The following is a 27,106-nucleotide window of genomic DNA, read 5'->3' as shown; positions in this document are numbered from 1 at the left end:
TCAATGTTCCCTTTTTTTTTTCCCCTCTATCTCGTGAAGCTGTGAGTGAAACGGTTCAAATCTTCAGAGATGTCAGACGTACAATCAGAGCCGGCTGGAGACGAGTTATGAAACGGTTTCTATAACAAAGACTAATCAGACCAACATTCACGTTTCTATTTTTTTAGTCCTTTACTATAATTGACCTCTTTCTGGTGATGTCTGTTTAGCTGGCTCACTGAGCCCATTGTTTGGTCCTAAAAAAGCTTTGACAAATGAACCACTTACATACACACACACACACACACACACAGGCAACAAAAACCTAATCAGAGAGCACTGAATGAGGCCTGGACAGCCGGCGCTGAGAAGGAACCAGCTGCTGCAGAGAGACAAAAACATTCCTCTCTGCTCTGCTCGCTTTCTCACAAAGACAAAGACGAGCCGGAGACAAACGCCGCCGCTCTGCATCCTCACGCGCCAATGAAGACGTCGGCCGTGGTTAATGTTTGGAAACACAACTTTGTTAAGGTCTGAAAGTCTCTGCTGTCACAGCTCGAAATAATAAATATTCGGTTATATTTAGGCAGCATTTTAGCAAGGCTCTGATGGAGTCAGGTTTCTGCTAAGCAGCAAAACAATGATGGAAAATATACACTTGTTTAAAAAGAAATACAATCTCCAAATAGCATTAAAACTAAACACTGCTACAGATAATGACACTGAAACTTGAACTTACTACTGTTAGAATTCAGCTTATGGTGAATTGTGCGCTAAAAATCTGGATTCACCTGTGTCGGGCAGTCCCTCCTCACTGAGTTACCTGTGCCCCATCATCAAGCTCACCTGTGCAAAATCATCTTAATCTTCTGAGGTCTAAACCCTATATTTTGGAGAAAGGCAGGAGAGACTTTTTTTTCTTTTCTTTTTATAAATGTGAAAAGTTTTTTAATGTCTGTCAGAATTATGAATATGTTTGTGTTCCCTGATTGGGAAAACCTAAAGTTACACATTCTGATATCCTAGGGTCAAAATTAGGGTTCGGGTTGACTTCACCTGACTTCATCCTGTTTCATTCATCTTGTTTGAGCACACCGGGTCTTTAAAATGTCACCTAGTGTGGTCTGTGTTCAAAAGCACTGCTATTATGTTCTTTCACTCTCTATTATATTACTTATTACAGTGTTATCAGAGTATATTTACTCAATTACTTGAGATATTTTCAGCATTTTACTCCAAAAGAACTGAACTTGATACTCTTTAACTGATCTTCGTTACACACAGTACATCAACCTAACAACAGACTGGCTCTGACAGGAAACCAATATCTATTGTTGCCCTTTCCAGGTAAAACCACCATGAAGAAGCCAAATCTAGGGGAGTGTGGTGTTCAGGGCATCATCAGGCCCATCATCCTCTAAATACTCACTGTCAGGTCAATACATGAGGCTCACATTGAGGAGTATGAAAGCATGAATGTAAACACACATTTTGAGTTCAACAGCTCAAGTAAAACAATTAATAATTTGTGGCAAGAAGTCATTTAACATCATTCACGCAGCGGCACCTCTGCCCCTTCCATAATTACCAGCTTTACAGAGCCATCTGAGCCAATCAGGGGTCAGGGTGCTGATGGAGACAGAGCCCACGCCGGCTGGATGGGTGACAGCAGGCGTGTGTTGGCGGTGTTTAATTATAACGCCAGTCTACATCTTCTCCTAATTGTTTCCTCTAAACGTTCTCCTCCTACAGTTAAAGAGGAAGGTCCAAACAGGAAGTAAGAGGGACTGACTTTCCTTTGTTTTGGAGGCTGCTGCTCAATGTTTAATCAGAATGACCTCTTTAGTTCAGCAGATAAATAAAAGATTAAAGAGGAGCCCAGTTAACACCAGGGCAGCTCAGAAGCTCGCTCTGAACAACTTTTCCTGACTTCTCCCAGCCTGAGCTGCTCACTAACAACAATAAGAGACCAACCAAACAAAGAGCTCTTATGTTTCTGCTCTCCCACCTTCAAAAGTAAAGCCAGGCAACAGTTTTATATATTTTACACCTTAAATTTTTTTTTTTTTTAAACTGACAACGACAACAACAACATGCAAAGTCAATGAATGGAATTTAAAATCTTCAGAAAAGACGATTTCTGATGCCTCAACTGTGTTAGATCAATTCAAAACACAGACAGCAAGCTTTCACACAGCAAAAAATATAACCCCACTGCACGTCAGAAACGTCAACATCTGAGGCTTGTAAGATAAGCAGAGTGCTTCCTGATGTAATCAGATCATTTCAAAGCACGTGTCGGCCTACAGGGATGAAAAACAAAGCTAGAAAACTCTGTAGTTCCTCTAAGGTCCAGCAGAGGCTCCAGCAGTTAGTCAGTCCCCATAGACTCCTAGGGTCTAAGACCTTTGGCAATTTAAACCATAGTTTTAAAGAGCTTAAATCTTATGGTCCACAAGGGAAACAGTTATGTTGTTCCTGATAATTTATCCAAAACCTTTCAGAACTGGGTGTAATGAGCGCGCTTTCAGCCTGAAAGTCGGACAAACAACCCCACCAAGTGTCAGAGATGTTATATTATAGATTAGGTTTAGGTTTTGCTGTCATTAGGACATTATCCTGTTTGGTGTCATCTTACTGTAAACTATTTAAATGTTCCCCTAGACCTCATAAATCCTCTCGGTCACGGGTGTTGGATGTTAAAATTCACTGAAACACCTGAAATAACATCCACACTGAGCTGAAAGAACCTGGACCATTTTAACCCTCAGTGCTTGTTTGATTTGGGGAAATGAATGAGCACTGGACCCAAGTGGCACATCAGCAGCTATTTCCACCTACAAAAGAGCATGGACACCCCTACAATACTTGCTGGACTACCCAGAAATGGTCACTGGTTTCAATTCCAAAATAAAACACTCTGAGATGGCAGCTGTGGCTATAAAAATAAAATTGAACTTAACTGAATTATTTTTATTGTTCTGTGACTAAGTTGGAAGAAAGACAATTAATAGAACTTTATTTCTTGTTACACGACTGAGCTTACATCTGGATTAATTTTTCCCACCAGCTGTTTGCCACCACTCACTCACTCACTCTCTCTCTCACACACACACACACACACACAGTCAGCTGTGGAGGTGAGCTGCCAGCGAGTCGACTCAGCCAGCTGGAGTAACTTTCATGCGTGCACCACCTGACAGCATTTCATTCAGTCTATGTTTGTCACATGCATTTTAATGCTCCGTCCCACCAACACCACCCACACTGAGGGCCCATCCCCTCAAAGTATCTCACTCTAACGAGACACAGAGCCTATAGAAACAATGATCCAGCTCCTCGTGCTCCGAATAATGACTGACAGGTAGAAACAGGAAGACAAAGACAAACATTTATCATCATATTCCAGCTGATTTACCGGCTCCGAGCTCACATTTCGCTCAATGTTCAAACAGAAGCAATGATGCAAACACAGCCGTTTCACTTCTTTGTCATCATCGTCATGAGCCGAGCAGCAAAATTTTGACAAACACCAAACCAGCAGCAAAAGATGCCCAACCAAAGACATGACTTCACTGTGAGGCCACGATGTGCTTCTCCTGTTCCTGTCACAATTTACTACAGAGACTTGAATACACCGTTGGGGATTCAAAGAAATGACCTGCGGTGATTTGAATCATCTGATAGATTCTAGTTTGACCAGGTAAACACAGAGTTCCTCAGGGTTGTGTGCTGAGGCTGATTATTTTTACATTATACATGGTTCCCTTGGGTAATCAGAAAACACTACGTTAGAGTCCTTTTTGGAGCGGGTCAATGCTGGGCTCAGATCTACCCCCCGGCCCAATCCCTTTTTGTCCCCCATAAACCCCCCACCAGAGCAGCCAAAGGTTCGCCATCGAGCCCCGCCCTCAACAGAGCAATCGAAGTTACATTGCGCAGCCTCGCCCCCCTTAGTTCCTCCTTATCACCTTCATGCTCTGTCTCCGCAGTCTGATGTGTGATGTGTGGAGGGTCCAGGCTGTGAGGATTATGGCAGTGGTGACTTTTCCCAGGAGAAGCTGGGACCCTGTTTATTAGAAGGTTTTAAAATTTCTGTACTTTTAGGTGACAGAAGGAGACATGTGGCCTGGTCAAAACACAGAGAGCTGCACTCTAAAAGATCTTTAAATATAGTAAACATACCTTGTGTGCCACAGACTGCTCCCAAACACGAGGGGGCAAATAATACCTCTAAAACACTTAAGTTGGCTTTATTAAACATTAGATCTTTAGCTGGGAAAACATTTTTAATTAATGATTTAATCACCGAGCACAGCCTTGATTTTATGTTTTTAACTGAAACTTGGTTGGACCAAAGTAACAGTGGAGCTGTTCTCATCGAGACGACCCCTCCTAACTACAGTTTTATCAGTGAGGCCAGGGTGAGCAGGAGAGGAGGAGGGGTTGCTGTCTTATTTAATGAATCATTTCAATGTAAGCAGTTATCTCTTGGTAGTTTTCAGTCTTTTGAATATGTGGCTTTACAGCTGAAGGCCCCATCCAAAGTTGTGTGCCTTAATGTTTACAGGCCTCCCAAATACTGCACAGACTTTTTTAATGACCTCAGTGAACTGCTGTCTGTGATCTGTGTTGATTTCGACTGTGTAATTATTGTTGGGGATTTTAACATCCATGTGGACAACCCTCAGGACAAAGGGACAAAAGACCTGAGTAACACTCTGGGCAACTTTGGGCTGACTCAGCATGTAACAGAGGCCACACATAATAGAGGACACACTCTTGACCTACTGATCTCCAAGGGCCTGAGCATCTCAAAGGTTACTGTGTCTGATGTTGGCCTGTCTGATCATTACTGTGTTTTCTTTGAAAGTAAAATCTCAGCCCACACAAATATATCAACAGCAGTGATCACAAAACGGTGTATAACTGAACACAGTAGTGAGATCTTTAACCAGGTCTTCCCATTAACACCTGACCTGTCCAGAGGTTCAGTCAATGAGCTCGTCACTAGCTTCAATGCTAAAATGTTAAATGTAATGGACACTATTGCTCCCATTAAGGTGAAGGCTATCTCTGGAAGGAAGAAGTCTCCATGGAGAAACTCCACACTGGTGAAAAATGAAAAAAGAGAGTGTAGGAAAGCTGAGCGCAGATGGAGAAAAACAAACCTCCAGGTTCATTATGACATCTATAAAGAGAAACTTCACAATTATAATTTACAACTGAGGAGTGCAAGGAGGTCCTACTTCTCTGACATCATCACCAAAAACAGTCATAATGCTCGGGTCTTATTTTCTACAGTTGACAGGCTAACAAACCCTCCTGTGTCAGTGGCAGCTGAACTTCATTCGACCATGGCCTGCAATGACTTTGCCAGATTCTTCACAGAAAAAATCCAAAAGATTAGACAAGCAATTAGTACATCAACAGCAGATCCAGGATATGTACTGTGTCCACCAAAAAACTGTTTAAATACCATGAACCAGTTTCACCCTATTAACAGCAAAGACCTGGAGGACATCTTAGGTCAACTGAACTCCTCCTCTTGCTGTTTAGATGTCCTGCCAACAAGTTTTTTCAAAAAGGTCTCAAAGACTTTGGAGTCAGACCTGTTACAGATCGTAAACTTTTCTTTAATATCAGGTGTGTTTCCAGAACCACTAAAAACTGCTGTAATTAAACCTATACTGAAAAAGGACAATCTTGACAAGACACAAATGAATAACTACAGGCCGATCTCAAATCTCCCATTTTTAAGTAAGATTATTGAAAAAGCAGTTTCTCAACAGCTCAATTACTTCTTAAAACAGAATAACTGCTATGATGCCTTCCAGTCAGGTTTTAGACAGAACCACAGCACTGAAACAGCTCTGACCAAAGTGTTTAATGACATATGTCTGAATACAGACAGTGGAAAAATGTCAGTCTTAGTTTTACTGGATCTCAGTGCAGCATTTGACACAGTTGACCACAACATATTACTCAAACGACTGGAGAACTGGGCAGGTCTTTCAGGAACTGTACTAAACTGGTTCAAAACATACTTAGAAAACAGGAAATACTTTGTATCAATAGGTAACTTCACATCTGAGCAGACAAGTATCACATGCGGAGTTCCCCAAGGTTCCATCCTGGGACCCCTTCTGTTTAACATTTACATGCTCCCACTGGCACAGATTATAAAGAACAACAAAATAAACTATCACAGCTATGCAGATGACACACAGATATATATCACAATGTCACCAGGAGACCGAGGCCCTGTACAGGCTCTTGGTAAATGCATTGAGGAAATTAATGACTGGCTGTGCCACAATTATCTCCAGCTAAACAAAAACAAAACTGAAGTAATAGTCTTTGGTGCCAAAGAAAAACGATTACAGGTCACCAGAGAACTTCAATCTATACACCTAAAAACCACAAACCAGGCGAGAAATTTGGGTGTAGTGATGGATGCAGACCTAAACTTAGAAAAACACATTAAGAGAATAACAAAATCAGCTTACTATCACCTCAAGAATATTTCAAGGATAAAAGATCTGATGTCTCAACAGGACCTGGAAAAACTAGTCCATGCATTCATCTTTAGTAGGCTTGATTACTGTAACAGCATCTTTACAGGTCTACCTAAAAAATCAGTCAGACAACTACAGCTCATTCAGAACTCTGCTGCTCGAGTTCTCACTAAGACCAAAAAAGTGGACCACATCAGTCCAGCTCTGAGGTCTTTACACTGGCTGCCTGTCCGTCAGAGGATAGACTTTAAAGTTCTGATGCTGGTCTATAAAGCTCTGAATGGTTTAGGACCAAAATACATCAGTGACCTCCTGACCCAGTATGAACCTTCCAGATCTCTCAGGTCATCTGGATCCGGTCTTTTATCAGTTCCCAGAGTCAGAACCAGACACGGAGAAGCTGCATTCAGCTTTTATGCTCCATATATCTGGAACAAACTCCCAGAAAGCCTCAGATCAGCTGAAACACTCAGTTTATTTAAATCCAGGTTGAAGACTCACCTGTTCTCTGCTGCTTTTGAATAAATCACCAAATCCACACTTTTAAGCTTAAATTCCAAAACTTACATTTTAACTACTGATTTTATCTACTGTTTTGTTTGTTTGTTTGTTTGTTTGTTTGTTTGTTTGCTTGTCTTAATCAATTTTAAATCATGCTTTTTATCTATTTTGTTTTTAATGTCTCTGTAAGGCACTTTGAATCACCTTGTTGTTGAATTGTGCTATATAAATAAATTTGCCTTGCCTTGCCTTGCCTTTTTAACAAGGATGCATAAAGATTGTGTCTTTTAGGGAGGACTATTGTAATTCCTTATCATCAGGTTCCTCTAAAAGTTCTCTGAAAAGCCTTTAGTTGATCCAAAATTGTGAAGCAAGAGTACCAATGGGGATCAGAAAGGGCAGAAGATCACCAGCTGCAGTCCAAGATGACACTGAGAAAACCTAAAAGCGACCCAACAAGCGAGCCAGAAAACATGAGACAGGAAGGGCAGGGGCTAACTTGTTTGCACTGACTGAACTTTCAAAATAAGAGCGAGGACAGTGTCCATTACTGGATGGCACTGTTCTTTCAGATGGACAGAAAACATAATAATAAAATGTGTTAAAATCGGTCTCCATGTGAGGCAGGTAGTGTATATATGTTGAACAACTGAAGTTGTCCCTTTGAAAGGAGAAACTTTCTCTTCAGCTGAGAGCTGGCACCACCCGCCTGATGTGGGCTGAACAGTATATACATTTCTACCATCTGTCAGTCACAGTAATCCTTCATCTCCGCCTCCGTTCTCTATCAAACATCGAGTTCAGTCTGACAACATTTTATTTTAACTGTAAATCTAATCTGAATTTAATCTGCTGTTCCTGTTTTTCAGGTTTCATCTGATGTTTTATTGTTCAACGGCACCGAACTTCAAACCTCGCAGTGCATCACGGAAGTAACAAACATTTTCCTGCTATTTGGAAAAGCAGCTGCAGGAACGTGATGAAAATCCGATGCAACGCTGTCAGGATGAGGCAGAGAAGCTGCACTGAGCTCTCTCTCGCTCTCTGACAGACGGCGGTGAAGTGGGTTATGGGAGCAGCAGGCTGCTGCAGCCGTCATCCTGTCAGTCTCAGGGTTGATTGAATCAGATGTGTACAGGAAGCCCCACCACCACCACCACCCCCCTGTCCATACACGCTCTCCTCCAACTGATTAAAGCACCAAGTGACATCGGACCCAAACAATCCCACCTCCTGTTCACGGAGGAGGATCAACAGTTAGTGTCAGAGGGTTCATCCGTCAGGTTTGGGACAGGTGGCGTCAAAACAAGAGTCGGCCCCATGTAAACCAATCAGAGCGGGTTTTTTGTTTTCTAACAACCCAGAAAAGGTTCCGGTTCCAGAATATAATCTGTTTCCATCAAAAATAAATCCATACAGAACCACAAACATGGTTCTCATCAGGAACCTGAAACTACAGAGACCCAAAGAGGGGCAAACAGTTTCTCAGTCTTCCAGGTCAGAGTAGTCCAAAGTGCTTTAGTCACTCTCCTCTGAAAGGCTTCCTCTGGTTAACCTGTTAAGTTTTAACCTCCCGAGACTCCCGAGCATGCCAGGCCATCTTTGTGAGTTGTTACCTGACCCTGCCATGCCCACATGATGGACCACAGCCATGTTTTTAATCTGACCTCGCTCTTATTTTGAAAGTTCAGTTATATGCACATCATATGGCCCCAGCTCTTCCTGCGTCGTGTTTTCTGACTGGCTGGATTGCTGGTCAGGGTCATCTGATGTCATTCAGCTATTTCTTCAAAGAGTCACATGATTGGGTCGACTCTGTCTCCACCAGTGACTGGGTTCTACTGTTTCTAGTCTCCATTACACACACAGCAGCGTTTTGGATCAGGAGCTTTGAGAGCAGCCTGATGACTGCATATTCAGTTACTTGAAGATTCATTTGATATGTAGGTCCTCAGTTTTACATTTTGGGGCATGGATTATATGTTTTTTGGTGCCCAGCTCGACTTTTCCTTTTTGTTTTTTTTCTTCCCACTCTCACAATTGGTGAGTCTCTGTTCCACTAGCTTCATTATCTCGAAGCTTAATTTGATGTGAAATATTCACCAAATAGAAACATGATGTGTTCATAAAAATCTGTAACACAGGTGAAAAGTTTCCTCTGTTGTCTTTAGTTTTTTGGGCATCGTCTTGTTGAAGTATGACTTGCTGCTGTGCGATGAAGCATGCTGACTCTATGTAACTCAGCGTTTGATGATAAACTGAGCCTTGTGGCCGGACTGGCTGCTGACTGTGCACAGCGTCAGCCGGTAAGCCGCTCGCCGAGGCCTCAACCAGCCCGGCCGTGCCGTCAGGTTATCAACAGCAAGCCGGACTGGAAAACCTTATCAAGGAAAAAGTCAATACCGTCGCCTCTCCTGATGCTGTGCCCTTTACAGGAAAGAAAAATGATTCAACGAGGACCTGATTCTAATCTCCGTGGAAAGAAGTCCTTTAAATTACAGCTTTCAAGGTGAGTTCACACTCTGCAGGGTGCGTCTGTGGGTAAACAGCAGGACGAGTAGGTCCAGCTCTTTGATATCTGCTTGTAATTTCTCTAAAACAAAGCAGGCTATTGTGGTAGTTTTATTAAAACTTTAACAGAGGTTCATGCAGGGTGAAGCTAAACTGACACCAAACTGCGGCAGAATAAAAAAAAAAAGAAAGAAAAGAAAAGAAAGAAAAACAGACAGAATTTAAGACATTTCAGGCTGGCCCCAGGGCAGATCAGTGTAAAGAAGGCTGACATTTAATAACAGAAAGGTATTGGCAATGAATGAGATGAGTTTATTTATGCATTTTTCATGTTGGTCTGATTTAAAGCTGCGGTTCATAATTTATTCAAATAAGATGGGAGAGAAGGTTAGAAACCCTGACCTGCGATAAAACACATGGATGAGCTCCTTTGGCTTGTGAAAATTTTACCTTTTTATTCTCTTCTGTTCTAGTTATCTGACTGTTAGTTTTATTTTTTTGAGTCTTCTGTTACAGGTTATATTTGAAGTTCTTGCTGCTCTAACGCAGGAATTTTTCACTAGATCACATTTTTGTCTTTCATGCCTTCCTGAGCTTCTGCTGGAAGAAGCTCTTCCTTCCCACCATCACCATCATTATCTGATTTGGGGAGTTTTCTCTCCAACATTGTAGGGTCTAATCATCTGTTGTTGTGAAGTGGCATTATACACATAAAACTGACTGAATTTGGTCCTGGTTATTAACTCATAATGAATCATAGCGGCCTTTAGTCTTGCTGAACGGTTGAATATTCACTAATAAAGCTCATAGAGCCCAAAATGATCCCTGTGAACAGCCCAAACCTTCAGTTCTATATTGTTGCCTCCAGTGTCTCAGCGAACCTTAAAACAGAGCTCAAACCTGCAAGTTACTTTAAAATCTTCAGAAAAGTCAGATTTCCTCATCATATGGCATGAAGTCTGATGGGACCCGTTTCCTGTCTTCGCGGCAGGAAGTCATGAGGACACAAAAGTGAAAGCAGAGAGGAAGAGGTCAGTCGCTGACGAGCTCAGTCCGGCGACTGACAGACGAGCAGTGACTCAAACCTGAACTGTGATCTCTTATGCATGAAAGCACTCCCATGTCAGGGAATCTGCTCGTGCCTCATCGTTCGCCTCAGAGAGACATTATTCATCGCGTCAGTCAGCTGGACGGCCAACACGAGGAGGACGCGAGTGGGAGGAAGAGAGCGGCTGAATACGAACCACAGGAATGTGACCACAACAAACAGACACATGAGCGAACGTCTGACTCAGAGGAATTATAAAAACCTTTAAGTTTTAACCTTCCCACCCTCTCAGATAAAACCTTTCAATCTGCCAGTCTGGACGCACAAAAGTGAGGGCAGAGGACAGCGATAAAACGCCACGATAGCGAGGGCTGAGAAGTGTGAGGGAGTTCATTAAAGGAGAGGAAAACCAGTAAGCGAGGCTTTGTCCCGACAGCAGAGATCATTAACTGACCTCAGACAGGCCGACGGCACTGCACGCTCTCCACATGCTTTACCCTGAACCACTTCCTGTAAACCAACACTTCCTGTCAGGTGCAGAAACTATTCAACTCTTCATTTTTGTTACTATATTATGGAGAGATCCCGCTTCCTGGTTCGGGGGGCGGGGGTTAAAAAGCTCCAGAATTCACAGCCCTATCAGCCTTCAGCTTTACGTTCATACTATGAAACTGTGTGAAGATAAACTGTGCATAGCTCATTAAATACGCTGCAGTTATTGTACACGTGACAGCTGACCTGCAGTCTTCCTGGACACTTTTACCATCGGGGTTAAACTGACCAGGTTTCTAGTCTAGGGAAGATCCCACCTCGAGCTGTGATCCACGCTGTGCTGGTAGCGTTTTCAGGCCTGAATCGCAGCTCCAAAGTCAACAGCAGCAGCTTCACAGGCACTTGCTGATGGATAAATACCTGCTGCAGGGGTCAAACAGGTAAACATGAACCATATTTATAAAGCCAAGATGTCCACTGGTTGGCTGACAGCTTTACATTATCATGCAGCACCACTGATGAAGACCTTGGTGTCATTTTGCAAAAAACATGACTTTTATTTCCAAACAAAAACTGCATTTTAAAATAAAAGCTAAGTGCACTGATTTTATTTAACTGATGTTGTCGTAGCTTTAAGGCTGCTGTGCTCTTACCCTCATAAAAACAGCACAGGTGTATGTTTGTTAAGCCACATTTACCCCTCTGACCTCCTGAAGCAGGTACGTATGGGTGATATTTCACGTCGAAGCTGCAACAGTTAACTTCAGAGCGGCGTGAAATCGAGCGATGATTCGGGGCTGAAAATGCTGCCACCACAAAGGCCAGCAGAGCTCGCTCATAAACAAACGAGCAGATTACAGAGCTGCTGCCGCTTTGTCTCCACTACACAAACACAAATCCTCAAAACAGAAGAAGAGGCTCGCAGCGCGACGCGGGGAGGCAATTTCTGAATTATTACAGTGATTTTCACGGCTTTCTGAGCCTGATAATCCGAGCTCTGCGGCGCCTCGGTGCACGACTCTCTGGATCCCCAAAGGCCGACTGAGAGAGCTGAGGGACGTCTCCACCCGCCACCTTCAAAAGTCACAACAGAAGAAGAGAAAAACCACCACGTTTAATAACGTGTTTACGCTGATTATGAGCATGCAAACTTTTATTAATGTTCAACTTCACTGTGGCAGAGAACTATTTAAATCCTGTGATCTAACTTTGATATTTAGAGGGAAAAATGTTCAGACTGTGTCTAAATTTAGCTTAATGGAAGTCATAGTATCATTTGAAAGGGCAACAAACTCAGATAAAATGTGAAAATACCAGAAAATAAAAGTTTTCAAGCATAAAGAGACCTTGTGTTAAGATAAAGTCATACTGTTATACTGATAAATCCTTTCCTTTAAAAGAAAAAGGCAAAAGGGAAAAAATTGATCCTTTTATTTGAAAGTATAGTTAGAACATGATCTTAGTCACCAGAAAAGTTCAAATAATATCAAACAAATTTTCACACACTTCTGAAAGATGTGTGCTCCCATCACTTCTTCAGCATTTCAGATACACTCGACCACACCAGCCGCTCACAGACTGAAGATTCACCTGCTCTATAAATAAGAACAGCACAGCCGAGTCTACAAAATGACCTCTGACCCGAACACACCACGTATAATGCTGGGTAAGAGCTATAAGGTCTGTAAGAGTCTCAGACTGTTCATATATAAAACAAACAGTAGCGGCCCCAGTACTGAACCCTGGGGAACGCCTTCAGTTACATTAAACAAGCTGGAAGTGATTCATTCTGTCTGTACACACTGACATCTGCCCGATAAATCATTCTCAAACCAAGTCTGTGCTTTACAGCTGCAGGATCCACTCTGTGAGATGCCTTTAAAAAAGGCTGCATGCCGCTGCTTGTTGGTTGTTTTATCGATAAAATCATTCAGCACTTTTAAGATGGCTGTAGTTTTGATTGTTGCTGACACTGTGGGGAGCTCAGGGAATACATGCTAACAGACAGGAGCCAGAGTTTCCTTAACAGGAGAAGATGGTAGCCGTTTAAACCTGAAGGATCTCCATCTTCACACTGGTGGTGCAGTAAAAATCAGCCAAATCATCAGAATGGCTAGAAAAAGACATAATACAACAGAATAACCTTTTATTGTCATTGTACATGTGCAACGAAATTATGGTGGTGGTACTTTAGTTTATCTGAAACCTTTCAATACAAATTTAATGGTTAATAATCCAGGAAATGCGCTTTTAAGAGAACTGCAATATAAGAAGTATATTTGCAAGAAAAGTCCCACGAGCAACTGATTATGATGATAAGAAATGATCCATCTATGATTTCCTCCAGCTCTGTAAACTAGAAATCACTGCAAAGATTTTTTTTTTTTTTTAAAGTAATCGATCCGTTGCATGATGAAACACAAATACTGCATGTTGCATTTTTTCACAGAGGAAAGAATACGGCTGCAATCTGCTCCGTCTGATTGGATCATAGAAGCCAGATTGAGAAATAGTGACAGACAGTTTCTTGGATTCACTTCCACCTTGTTCTGCACAATAGAACAGGTTAACATGGATGTTTTTCATATCTCAGCAGCAGGCTTACAACTCTGAAATAATTCTGATAGAATCGGATATTTATGGACAATCGATGGGCACGTCTCCGCTCCGGCCACTCACACACTCATCACACAGCAGGAAAAAGCAGGCAGCAGTAGCTTCCTTCTCCTGCAGAGCGCACACACTTCATACAGCTACAGTACAGCATAGAGCACTCACCTCATGCTTAGCGTTCATATCGATCCCTCTCAGTTTATCCAAACTTTTCCCTCATTATGATTTCCTCTCCGTTCAGCTCCAAACAACAAATAAAACTGTGGAGAGACAAATTTTCTGAATCTACAGATTCAAGGTTACTGAGGGTCTCTCAGGAGGCAGAAAGAGTTCACCTCACAGTAAACAAACGAAAACTCGTCTGCAGGACAGAAAAAGAGCAAAAGTCTGAGTGAACTGTTGTCAGAGTGTAATCTACCATAAAGCATTTAATACCAGTCAAAGTCAGAGAGACTGAGTCCTCGAACATAAATCAGAGTCAGAAAGAGGCCGGTGAATCTGGCCACCGAGCTCAGACCTGGTTTAAAAAGCTGGTCCTTCAGACAGGTCTGTATCCTACCTGTAACAGCTCCACGTGCATGAAGCTTAGATTCTAACGTAGTCCATGAGAGCCTGCTTTCATGTGTGCACCACCTGTAAAACCAAAAGAGCTCAGATGTGTGCTTTGGTTTTACAGTGCGAGTCATGAGAAAAGAAAACATCTTTCCATTACGTCCTGCCACTGCATGCAGAGAGATGACAGAGTGCTGTGGCGAGGGAAACAGCAGCGCGGCAGTCAACACGGGTTAATTCATCGCAGCCTCTCGCCTCCTGCCGCATCAGCACTTTTCTCTGGAAATCGCTGTTTCCTGCTCTGTAATAAGGAGCCGTCACTCGGATGGAGGGCCGAGCGCCTGCAGCAGGTGATCTGCAACCTGTTTACCAGCCGCACACGGCTCCTCAGACCGAAGCATAGAAATACCTACCATTAATAACACCTGTGATTAAAAAGGAAATCAAGTCTTAATTTCACCTTGTGTGAAATAACTTGTGGTTATTTTATTTTGTGCAGCAGATAAAAAAAGTATTCCCTTGCAGGACTTTAAAGTATTTCTATTTGACATGTTTGTAATTCCATGAATAATTACAGACTTTGGATCAGATCACAGTATTTGCTGAACAGCATGCAGCCTGTAAGGTCCTATGAATGATGTATTTAATAAGCATGAAGTAAACCTGTCTAAAATGGACAGCATGTGCAGGAAGTGGAGAGCTTTGTAGTGATTTTAATGAAAGAAAAACTGATTTCCATCTTTCCCTAAACTGTAAGCCGGCTCTTTGAAATGCTGCCCCAATTTCCTGAATTCCATCTTGTCTTCTTTGCAGGACTTAATGAAGGTAATGCGGCCGAAAAGACGCCGCACAAACCGGCCGATCTCCACTTTCTGAAGCAGAATTAATCAAAACAAAGCTGGCGGCCCCGGTCCCATCTGAAGGTATGTGATACACCCGGGTAAAGAACAGCCCTGCCCTCCCTCTGGAGGAGTCATCACAGGCTTTCCTGCCATGTTGCTCTTAATTAAAGCCGAGCGTGCCTTCCAGGAATGATTAAAACGAGTCTGCAAACAAAAAAGGGGACGATTTGCCACTGCGACAGCACGGGGACAAAAGAGAGCAGATTTACGCTCCTCTGAGACTGAACAGGGATCTGCTGCTTCGTGAGGCTGATATGTGGATGCCCTTTGGTTGTTACCCTATCAGCCCAAATACACACACACACACATACACACACGTACACACACATCTCAAAAGTCAACTCTGAGGATTTAAAGCTGCAAAACCACAAATTATATGAGCACAGATCAAACAGAAAGAGCTTAGCTAAAGGAAGTGTCCACATAATCAATGACGCCTTTAAAAACTTCAAAATAAGAGCATGAGAAGCGCCAACATTTGCTGCATCACAAAGTGAATTTGTGGGGTGCTTCTGAGACACGTTTCACCTGCAATGAAAGCTAACAGGGACAAAAAGTCCTGGATGTTTGAAAAACTTCATGACAAACACGAAGTGCCAAGTCCTCATAAGTTTCAGAAACTCAAATAAAGAAAGTGGAGATTGTGTCTACTATGGTTTCCATTAGGACTGGATTTTTGCAGTTTATTGTTGAATCTAATCAAAATGACTTTCACAAGCCTCAAAGTCATGACTCTGAGTATCTTATTTTGTCTGACCGTTAGTTTGAAACTCACAGATGTTCAGTTTGTTGCCTGTGGATGAAAAAACAAAACAAAACATTCTTCTGGACCTTTCAGCAGCCCAGACTCCTCAAGAACCTGTGAACTTTGTATAAATCTGAGCACTATTCACACCTCATCAAAAATCTCCATCACATGTTCCCAGAGTCAAAGGTGACAGCTGTGGATAATTTAGATATTTCCAAGGCTGTGGATGTATCACAAACTCTTCATGGATTCATGCATGGTCAAGCCTTTAGGAATTCTCAAAGGATTTCTTGAACACTCAGCTTTAACTATAGACGGACAGAGAGTAAGCGGTCCATTTTTTCAGCTTCAGGACAAATAATTAAATCTGTAGGCTTAACCATGAATTGTACAAATTCATTCTAGATGGCGTCCACAGCAAACAGAATTGCTACTTGGTTTTTTTTGAAAGACGAGTTTTGGATTGTTTGTCACACAAAATCAGATTTAAAATCACAAGCTTGAATATGGGAACTCGTGATGCGTCCCTAACTTTACAGTCCGATGAAGAGCTAATGACGTTCACAGAAAAAACAGAACACAGTGGGAGTTTTAACTATAAGATGAAAAAAAACAGAGCAGTGGTTTTACTTCATCTGCTGCAATAACAAACTGAAGATCTGAGGTTTGGATTCTGGAAACCTGTGACAGCCAAAATAGTCATTATTGTGATTATCGTGATTAGCTGCAGCTGTCTGATTGGAGAACAGAGCTGTCAGTCACTTCCTGTCCCTCTCTCTGAAAGCGAGAAGCTCTCTGTGGTACCCATGCCTGGGAAATCTGCTCCTTCGTTTTCTCTAAGCAAGATGATGGGATCTGGGCGTGTCCCAGCATGCACCAAGGCACCCCGGATCGGTCTCCAGCCCGGACACTCCGGATCATACTGACGGATGAGTTAGCGTCCTGCATTGGGACATCAGACTGAAGCACTTCCTGCTGAGGCGCTCAGTCTGAAATACATCAGTGGGTTTAGAGTGTTTGAGCAGAAGAAGCAGAAGAGGGAGGGCCTGAAGGTCTCAGTGTGGAGAGGACACATCAGGAGGAAAAGTGAGGGGGTAACTGAGACGTGAGCTTTGGGCTGAGTTGGGCTTTAAACGGAGGACCTGGCTGATATTTTTAGGGGAACCGAGTAAGCGTTTAATCTCTCATAATCCTTTGTTTGTATTTTTAAGCTCATCACCTGCTAGCAGATCAATGCAGCACACCGAAAACTATGATATTTACTTCTGTATTATAAAGAAGAGAACATTTCAAGTAAAGTACTTGTAAATTTTAAGCATGTGCTGCTTCTTTGTGCCGCTGAACATCGAGGCCATGAAGGTAATTATCCAATCAAGGTTTCCTAAGAGGCACAAGAAGGAAGAAAAAAGGGCAAAGTTATTTTTTTTTTAAAAACTATAGATTGGCCTCAACAGAGAAAAGCTGGTCCTTTACACCGGTCTGCTTTGTTAAACCACAGTTAGTCCAGCAGAAATCCCTAAACCTTCACACGGCTTAATCAGCCCTGCAGGAGCCGGTAATGAGCCGCTGAGGGATTAGACCCCCGAGTTTGTTTTCAGATGCTGGGAAAGATCTCCTGCTCGCTGGTACAACCACGATGAGGAAACATGGAGGGTACCGCTTCCTGAAATCTGGATGGATGGACGGACGTCATGGCCCGCCTCTGGCCCACGCTCTCCAATGTCCAGCTAATGAGCAGAGCTGAAGTCTGACTCAGTATACCAGGCTGACCTCTGACCCTCACTGACTAATCTATGTGCAAAACTGAAATAAGTGAAGGATAATACCAAGGAAGCAGAGTCTCTAAACGGCTGTAAACTGTTTCTGAGGTAAGCAGGCAGTTTTTAAACACCTGCCTCTCTGTATTTACCCCATCACTATTTCCCCACCTTCAGCCACGTCTCATGTCTTTAATCACCGCACCAGTGCCTCACTAACCAGCTCCAAAAGTCTCAGCTGATTTTCACTGATTTCAATGAAAAATGAGCAAAGAACAGACTCCACAGCAGGTGGGCCTGATTTCTTATCTGATCTTAGACACTCCCCGGGGCCAAATCTGCCTTTATGTTCTCATTATTTCAGTTTTATGTCCATATGTTGCTTATTTACAGATTAATCAGTGTAATCTTGTAATTAGACAGTAAACCAGAGTTTAGACTGGATCATAAAGGCCTTTGGGTGGGTGACAGAACTACACTGAAGGCGATGAGTCCTCCTGTTGTTCTGAGCACTTGGTAAATAAATTCTTCTCGGCTGACTGCTTGCTTTTGGTTTTTTAATACCTCTTCATTTGCTTTGCTTGTAAAATCTTACTTTTAATTAGTAATTGTATGTACAGCTGCTGATCTGAGGAATTAAATGCAATACTTGGATAAATATACTTGACACACTTTAGCAGTCTTACTACTGCCAGTATGAACAGTAAAATCTTGATGTTTACATACACTGGGAAGCTGCTTAATGTCAAAAACCCGTTTGTTTGTTTGTTTTTAAACATTTTTGGTGGAAGTGATGAAAAAAAAAAAATGTTGCATATATATAACCCGACTGTTTATTACAGAACTGAGATTAGAAGCCCCAAAGAGTCCTTGAGAGACAAAACTTGGAAAAAGACAATTCCAGCTGACATGAAAACTGCACGTTTGTATCCACAAGTTTAATCTGAGCGTAGCACTAACACACTCCGGATTACTGAGACGCTCCTGCATGCACACACCTGCTCTTCACAAACCAGGTTACTACAGCGCATGATGACCGATTTCTGAGTAACCTGGTTTCGTATGAGCGAGTAAACACAGTGACTGCTGTCCCACAGAGCGGCACACAAAGCAAACAGAGCAGCTGCTCACAGCTGGAGGAGAGAGCAGAGAGTGTGCAGTAGCAGCTCACACAAGCAGACGGTCAGGGTTGATTTTCTGCTGAAATCTACTTTAAAAAGCAGCAGAAATGACTTCAGCATGCATCACAAACATGAACCAGGATACACCAAAAAGCACAAAACAAAACAAAAAGCTGAAGACCTGTAGATTTCAGCTCTTCTCGTGGTTATGGAGCAGGAGGTGATCACTCCTGCTAAATAACACTGTCCTGTTTTAGAGTTGTCAGAATCCTGGAGGCTCAGCAGCGATCACAGCGTAACGGATAAATACAAAATTAAATAAATGATAATTTTTTATTCAGTGAAGTTTAAGCACCTCATCTGCCCGCCTGCATCATTTAGAGTCGTCAAATCTCACTCGAAACCTTATGAAACACGCCTGAGGCAGCACGACGTTTCCTCTGTGATGGTAAATGGTAAGTGGCCTGCATTTGTATAGCGGTCCCTAAGGACCCCAAAGCGCTTTACACTACATTCAGTCATTCACACATTCACACACTGGCGATGGCAAGCTACATTGTAGCCACAGCTGTCCTGGGGCGCACTGACAGAGGCGAGGCTGCCGGACACTGGCGCCACCGGGCCCTCTGACCACCACCAGTAGGCAAACATGGAGTATCTTGCCCAAGGATATTTGGCATGCAGCCAGGAGGCAGCCTGGGATCGAACCACCGACCTTCTGATTAGTGGCTGACCTGCTCTGCCACCTGAGCTACAGCCACCCCCCTGGAAGCATTTTCGTGAAAACAAACACATTACTGGTCACATGACAATGATGTCAGCACAAACAGATACTGCTTACATCATCGTCACTGGAGCTATAGACATGAGCCTTCTCCTACTGGAGGTCTCGTCCTGCTAAAAAGTCAGTAAACTCTATATCAAACGCTTAAAGGAGAAGTTTAAGTTCCACTTAAAAAATAAAAGTTTATGTCATGATACAGGCTTAAACCATGTCTGGGAAATCAGTCCAGTGTTGTTTAGAAAGAAACTGTGACTGTTTGGAAAGCTGATGAGGCTCAAGGAGAACAATTTTCAAAAGCCCAAAATCGGATTTTCTTATGGCTGAGGGTTGGGGATCCTTTTTTTTGATGATGGCTGAGACCTCACAGAGTTCACCCAGTAGAAACAGCTGACAGCTTGTCAGGCTGTAAAGATGTTCATTTCCGCTGTAAGGTTTTAACCTGGGAGTCTGTGGGACTGACTCACTGCTGCCTCTGCTGAACATCAGAGGAACAGTTGATGCTTCAGTGATGTCCTCTAACCTCACCCATCACCTTTAAAAAGCAGGCCATCCAGCAGCGGCAGGAGCCATTCAGAGGGCTGCATTCACACAAACACATTTCCATGAAAGCAGCCTTCCTTTCCCTCCTCTTCATCACATACATATATCTGTGCAGCTGCAGCCATGTGAAACTTTTAAAAACGCCTTAATGATGCTCGCACGCGGTTAAAGTGAGATGTAACCATGGTTACAGATGCTGGCTTTGGTTTGGTCTTTGTTTCACTTTCACCACAGAAATGGAGCAAACATTAAAAACAAACGTCTGATGGGCTCCGCCTGACGAGACCGCCATGACGCAACGGGGAGCAAGCAGAACGGAGCGGTGACGAATCAGTGAAGTCATCTTCTTTCCAGCAGCAGCCAGGTGAAAGGTGGGCACGTCAGCCGAGGAGAGCCCCCCGCACTCACAGCACCACTTTCACCTTTTCTGCTTCAATTTATTTATGAAAAAATAAATAAATCAAAAACTAAGCAGGTGATTCACTTCCTTCCAAGGTACATCGCCATGGCAACATTAAGCTGCAGACCTAACCTGCTCCAGATAAGAGATCAACAGGTATACACACTGCCTAGCGACCAATCAAATCTAAGATCCTGCAGTCAGTGCGCCTCCCTGACTTTACAGTTTTATTGTTTGGTTTTATTTTTTTGTTCTTTTCTCGCTCGCCATCAGCACACACACTCACTAACGTGACGCCATCATCGGCCCATCTCAAAGCACCACACCTTAACACTAGAGATACACTTAATGTACATTATTAAACTTTCAGGATGTGAATGTGAGAAGTAACCCACTCTGTGTGATAAACATGATGAGGATCGGGTACATGGAATCATACCTGTGGAGCGTCATCTGGAGCTGGATCTTTAATGTGTGTGAAAGCATTCAGCTGGACTGATTTAAAGAGGTTCTACAGACATCCAGCCCTGCTGTCACAGATCACACCACGTCTATTGTCATCAGTCTGTGCTTACCTGAGCTCCACATCCACAGACACACAGATTTACCCTCAGACACCTGAGCGAGCTCCACCTGCTTCTACACAAAGTGAGGAACACGTCTGAAACCAGCCCGACCTTTAAGAAAATTCAAAACAGCAGAGACCTGAGAGTTTACATCATCCCGATTTAGAAATGAACTTAAAGAAGAAATGTTTCATACAAATAAAATCACTGAGCGGGTCTCAAACTGTGGGCCTGGGCCCCACTGATGAGGCACGAAACCACTGGAGGTTCAACATGGATCCTTCTTTTATTACTAAGAATAAATGACAAAAAAAAAAGATTTAAGGACGATCTAAAAAATTATTTCATATGAAACTATAATTACAGACACATTTTCTTTTAATGCTCTTTACTCTTAACTTCCAGTTGACTATAGAGGTGCTTTTGTAATAACTTGCATGATCATAACCACAGTTACTTTGGTCAAGACTGAGATCAGACTTTGGAAAACTGAGACTTCTCCAAACTTTAACAGAAAAAGAAGAAACTAATCAGATTTCCTTGAACTTTAATTCTAAATCAGCTGAATAAACTAAATGAACAGATGAATGTGAAGCAAGGTAAAGCTGCCTTTAGAGGGGACCAGACGACAGGATGTGCTAAAGGCCTCTGAGGGATAGTGTTAACGATATCTGCTTGAAATATCAGAAACAACACTTCCAAACACAAAAACAGCTCTCAGCTCCAACATCACATCTCGTCCTTCTTCAAACATCAGCTGCACCTGCACAGTCTGTGATCCAGGCCCTTCCAGTTCCCCCTTCAAGGCTTTTAAAGAACTTTTTCAGGACCTGAAGCTGTTTAATCAACATCATATGCACAAATAATTTACTACTACATCATGTTACAGCCCTAAACTCTAATCGTGAGGGTTAAACATTAAGTATAGCAAATAAATCACAGCTCGAAGATGATCCTGGCATCACATGTAGGTGAAAGTAGAGCATTCAGGTGCCTCACAGACACCTCCCCTGTCCTACATGCTGATACCAGCCTTCAAAACTTACCCAGAATGCACTTTGTGAAGGAAACAGATCAAACACCAGTGCTGGTTTCTGCTCCTCCACGTCACAGATCAAACTGCAGTTTATTCAGACTGTGATGGATCCTCACTGAAGGTCACAGTTCTTCAGACAGAGACCCTCACAGTGGGATAAAACTGATCTTAAAAATGTATTTTTCAGCCTGAAAGTTCCTGGTGTGGACATGAAGTTATGACAGCTCAAAAATGCTGTAACAATAAATAAAGAGCTCTGAATGTTTGCACTTTGAAGGTAAACTGTGACATGCCTTCAAACACAAGCTGGTTCTGGGGCACCATGGAGAAACTTCTCTCGAATTTTTGCTTCAAATATTTGTGGAAATCGAAGCCTTTCCTCCGACGCTCCTCCCAAACATCCACCTTTAGGCCTCAAACCACGACCCTGAAATGACCTCCAGGGCTTTTCCTTTTACCTCTCTAACCCCCACCCCCCTGCTTGGCTGTGAGTTCATGTCATTTCTGTAAATGTTGATAAATGTGTGTAAACATGTGCACAGAGGATTGAAGGCCGCTGTGTTTTAAGGAGGAAACGTAAAGGTCACTAAAAAGAGAGAAAGAGGAGTGTGGTGATTAAAAACATCGGCGTGCCGTGCTGACTGAGCTTTCTGTCGCTGCCTCCCCTCCCCCTGCTCCTCCACACCAAAAACAGCATCAAAGCAATCAAAATGGTAATGTTAGGCATGAATGGGGCCCATCCCCCCTTTACTCCACCACCTCCTCCTCCTCCTGCGTGAAACTCTGCAGACTTTTTTTCCTCTCCAGCTAGAGGAGGGGGAGGAAGAGGAAAAGGAGGAGTAGGAGGGGGGCAGGAGGTAGTGCCCCCCCTTTTTTTTCTTCTCAAAATGGAAGCTTCCACTACCAAACTAAAGAAGAAGAAGATGGATTAGTTAAAGTTTACCAGCAGCCAATCAGGAGCTGAAGAAGCTGCACTGTGCAGGAAATAAAGTGAGACACAAACAGAAGAGAAAGAGTGCTCGGATGGAGAGCAGCTCCTTCTTCTTCTTCTGATAAATGAGGGGGAAGTTGGGTGCGCTGCTGCCGGGCTGGGACCGGCCGGCGGGGCGGTGCAGTGCCGCGGAGGAGCTCCGAGGAGCTGTCCGCGGTGCTGAACACCATCCAGCCCGGCTCCACGCTCCGCAGCATCCGCCTCAAAGTTAACCAAACACCCGTCACCTCCACATAAAGACCGAGCATTAAAGAAAAGTGAAAGCGAATCAAAGGCACCCTCTGAGGTCATGTGACCAAGAGGGACTAACAGCAGCAGAGTAAACCGTGTCAAATACGCTGAAATTAAACTACTCCATGATGGTTCTGAGAGCTGTGTGAGGTGCTCAAAGTCCAGCACAGCTCCTCCTCCTGTCCGCCGAGCCGCTCCGCTCTCATCCCCGCTCTCCAGAAACATGTCGACCAACTCAAAATGGACGCTAAAATTCCCCCAACATTACACAACTTTGAGAGGCCGAGCAGGAGCCACTTCCAGCCCGCAGAGCAGGGCAGAGAAGCGGCCCCGGTATGCCCCTCAGAGACCCCCACCCAGCGGGGAAACTTCACGCAGAGCGGGTTTAAGCCGATAAAGTTTCTCACACAGTCCGGCCATAATTACCTGCGGCTGCCGCTTCATCTGCGCCACTACATGCAGGAAAAAGTGCCTCAAGTTAACAAAGCCGCACTCTTTGCACCTCTTCATAAATATTCAGGTCGCGTCCTGATCGCCACACAGCACCAGCAGCAGCACCGCATTATCACCGCTCCACATTCTTGTTGCTCGCAGAAAAACAGCCACGGCAATCAGACAAAGTGCTGCCCAAAGTGCTCTCGGTCAGCGGGACCGGGAAACGGCCGCCGGCGGACATTTTAAGCAGCGAGATGTCGCAGAGTTGCTCCCCGGGAGTGAGCAGCTCTGAGCCCGCTGCTCGGAACGCCACTGAAGGCGAGAACAACACGATGTTTCGTTTACCTGATGACATTGGATCTCTACTTTCAGCGCCTCTTGCAGGCCTTGCAGTTCCATGTTCCGACCAGGAAAGCACTTTTCTCCCACTTTCGACGCGGCCGAGACCAAGTTTGAGTGATTTTAAAGATTTTTTTAAGCGACAATAACAATTGAAAGAAGAACTACTCGGGCTGCAAAGCAAGTTCTCGCTTCTTTTTACAGCCCAGGACTCATCACCCACTTTCCGCCCGTCTTCAAAAGTGCTCCAAACCCGGCGGGAAGAGCTCGGGCCTCGCACGGCTCCTCTCCAGAAGACCACCGAGCGTCGACGGGTCCGACCGGGCAGCCGGGTCGCTTTTCTTTCGCTAATTTTAAGTTGAAAAACGGGGTCTATATTTTGTCCGAGTCCGCGGCTTGATTTCACTTTGCCTGGGGAAAAGTTGCGCTTCGGCTGTCAATGGTAATTCTGAAGTTCCCGGATGGAGCAGCGAGAGCAGACCCCCTCCTCCCTGCTTCACTGCGCATGCGAAGTGAGCGGGGGGCAGTTACAGTCAGGTTTTATGATTAAAAGTCGTGTTTTTACCTCTTTGGTCGCAATAAAACGGCACCTAGCCACACTCTGACGGTTCAGAGAGGTCCAGTTAAAAGAAAAGATGAATAAAAGCTGTTCAGTGTGTGAATTACACCGAGCTTTTCACATTCAAACCTAAAGTGCTGGAATGTAAATAAAACTGCTTCATTACAGTCATTACAAAATCTCTAGTTATTCTACAGACTTCAATTATAAATATACATAATATATATATATATATAACACATGTATAGAAAATCCACATAGATATAGGATATAAGTTATAAAAACTTTTTCCAGTTGCAACATTAACAAACTTAAGGCTTACCTAACGTCCAGAAATTGCCTTTTACCCACAGGATGCCCACATAATAATCACTTTAAGCTTAGATACTGTATTTTTATTTATTTAAATGACATTAAAAAAAATAATGCACAAAAACTGTGAGCAGCTTTACAGAATATAAATATAATAAAGCTTTAAAAGTCATAACAGGGTTTTAATATGACAGCTACACCCAGTTCACACAAGCCAACCTGCATCACATGACCCTCACCTGTTTGGAAACTCACAGCAACTTCTCTACTAGTAATATCCTAACCCTCATTAATACTTAATGTGCATGATAAATAATATGTAGGCTGTGTCAGCTGTTTCTTTGAGTCATAATGTTTTGATGTAAAGTGCCACACACACAGTTATTTTGTTAATTAAGCTGCACCAGGATACAAAATACGAGTGAATGTCAGAAATGAAAACCTGTTGATTTAATTAAAAAATAAACTACACCAAGCTCACATTGCGTATGTTTTTGTGATGTAAAGGTTTTGTCATTTTCACAGCTATGCACATCTGCACCAACATTTTTAACACACTGAAAACAAACACACCAAAATATGTTCATTTAAAGTGGTTGAGTGGAAGGAAAAGAAAGGATGGATATTTAAAGGCATTAAACAGTAAGTAGTGATGTAAATAGGTTGGATTTGAAGCAATTATAAAAGACTGATTTTTGTTACATGTGACTTAGACTATACAATGTAAAACTATTTAAAAAAAAAATAAAGATGACTTTAAGTGTGGATTACTTATTAAAAATAAACCCAGTGTGGCTTTTTTCATGAACACGTGTTATTCCTGTCATACATGTAAAATAACGCGTGTTTGAGCTCCTGCCCAGCGTTGCAGTGGAGCTGACTCGGGCAGAACAGTCTTTGTGTTGTTTACTCCTTTAACATGGATGCTCTGCAGGTTTAAACATGGCAGCAGCAGCATTCACTCCACTCTCAACTTCCTGAGACAGAGACGCGGGGGGAGGGGGAGGATAGCAGAAATGCCCCTCACCAGGCCGAACATCCACCCACACCTGCCCTTGTGCACTTTCTACCTCGTCATATGAGCACAAAGAGCCCTGCTGGGGTAGTTTCTCCTCACAAATCTGCCCCTTCTCCCCCATTTCTGTCAGTCTGACTCTGGCCCCGCCCCAGCTTCCTCCTCCCGCCCTCTGGCCGCAAGCCAAGCTGCGATTGGTCCAAACTGCTTGCAAATAAAAACGGGGGCATGGTCGGTGGAGGAAAGCCAATCAGGAGTTGCAAACAGGAAGCGACAAGAAGGAGAACCAATGAGAGTCAAGGAGGTAGCGGAGGTGGCGGGGCCGCACCGGCAGTAAGCGTGATGGGAGATGAAAGAGCGGAGATGGCAGCCGGTACCGTCTGAATCCACCGAGAACTCCGCACCCTGAGCTGCACGCGGACTTCAGCTTGTCTCAGACCGGCGCTGTGACGTGTCTCTGAGCCGCAGCACCGCGGAGCCGACCCTAGTACCACGGACAGAGGCAGCCGCGTGGGAGGGACTACTTCTTCATGTGTGTTAAGTGTGAGGAGGTTCCGCTCAGTCCGCTCACAGGTCCTCACACAGGCCGCAGAGAAGCTGCAGCACGGAACTGTAACACGGACCTGCCTCTGTCTGCACTTCCGGTCTCCACAAGAGGCGCTCTGAGGGGTCAACAGTTAACTGGGTTTATCACCAAAGGTGGCAGAAACAATAGACACATATTCAGATTTTCTACTGAACTAAAATACTTTTCCGTAATTATACGCACTGTCTCCAGTTTGATTTGGCCTTATATGCACTGATTGACACAAAAACACTTTTCCATTTATAAAGGGTGAAAAACTCAATTTCATCGCTCATATCAGAGACCACAGGTCAAAGTTCAAGTCCTACACATGACAGTTGTTTACAATTAGTTTGTATTACTTATTAATACATTATTCATTGAAAATGCACTCTTAATTAAACTGCTGTGTGAGCTTTAAATAAAGTTCATGTTTGGGGTTAAAACAGTTGTCTTTGAAAGGTTTGTCCGGTTTATCTGGACAAAAGGACAAAAGAAAGTGACTCTGATTTTTTATAGCTTTGATGAGGGTATGGCAGCATTTTAATGAAATAAATCAGTGTCACAACAGTGATTTCCATCCAGAGCTGG

The 27,106-nt window shown here is 43.4% G+C and overlaps 2 long non-coding RNA genes across 3 annotated transcripts; one reads left to right on the top strand and one right to left on the bottom strand.

Annotated features, from left to right (window-relative positions):
* The first annotated feature begins 7,709 nt into the window (after nucleotides 1–7,709).
* Nucleotides 7,710–19,288, top strand: LOC112842596 (uncharacterized). The gene is made up of 3 exons (XR_003214432.1): nucleotides 7,710–9,041; nucleotides 9,170–9,507; nucleotides 14,339–19,288. It is a non-coding gene; the product is annotated as an uncharacterized LOC112842596 (long non-coding RNA).
* LOC109195040 (uncharacterized) lies at nucleotides 12,478–26,920 on the bottom strand. 2 transcript variants are annotated; one of them, XR_003214429.1, is made up of 4 exons: nucleotides 24,071–26,920; nucleotides 14,222–14,295; nucleotides 13,828–13,922; nucleotides 12,478–13,162 (listed from the first exon to the last, which is right to left on the bottom strand). It is a non-coding gene; the product is annotated as an uncharacterized LOC109195040 (long non-coding RNA). The 2 variants fall into 2 exon arrangements; XR_003214430.1 differs by having other exon boundaries at nucleotides 12,478–12,644.
* Between the last annotated feature and the right edge of the window lie 186 nt (nucleotides 26,921–27,106).

The sequence above is a fragment of the Oreochromis niloticus genome, linkage group LG17 (assembly GCF_001858045.2).
Source record: "Oreochromis niloticus isolate F11D_XX linkage group LG17, O_niloticus_UMD_NMBU, whole genome shotgun sequence".
NCBI classification, from domain to species: domain Eukaryota; kingdom Metazoa; phylum Chordata; class Actinopteri; order Cichliformes; family Cichlidae; genus Oreochromis; species Oreochromis niloticus.
The sequence above is the reverse complement of the archived record's forward strand: the minus strand, read 5'-3'. Positions and strand labels throughout refer to the sequence as shown.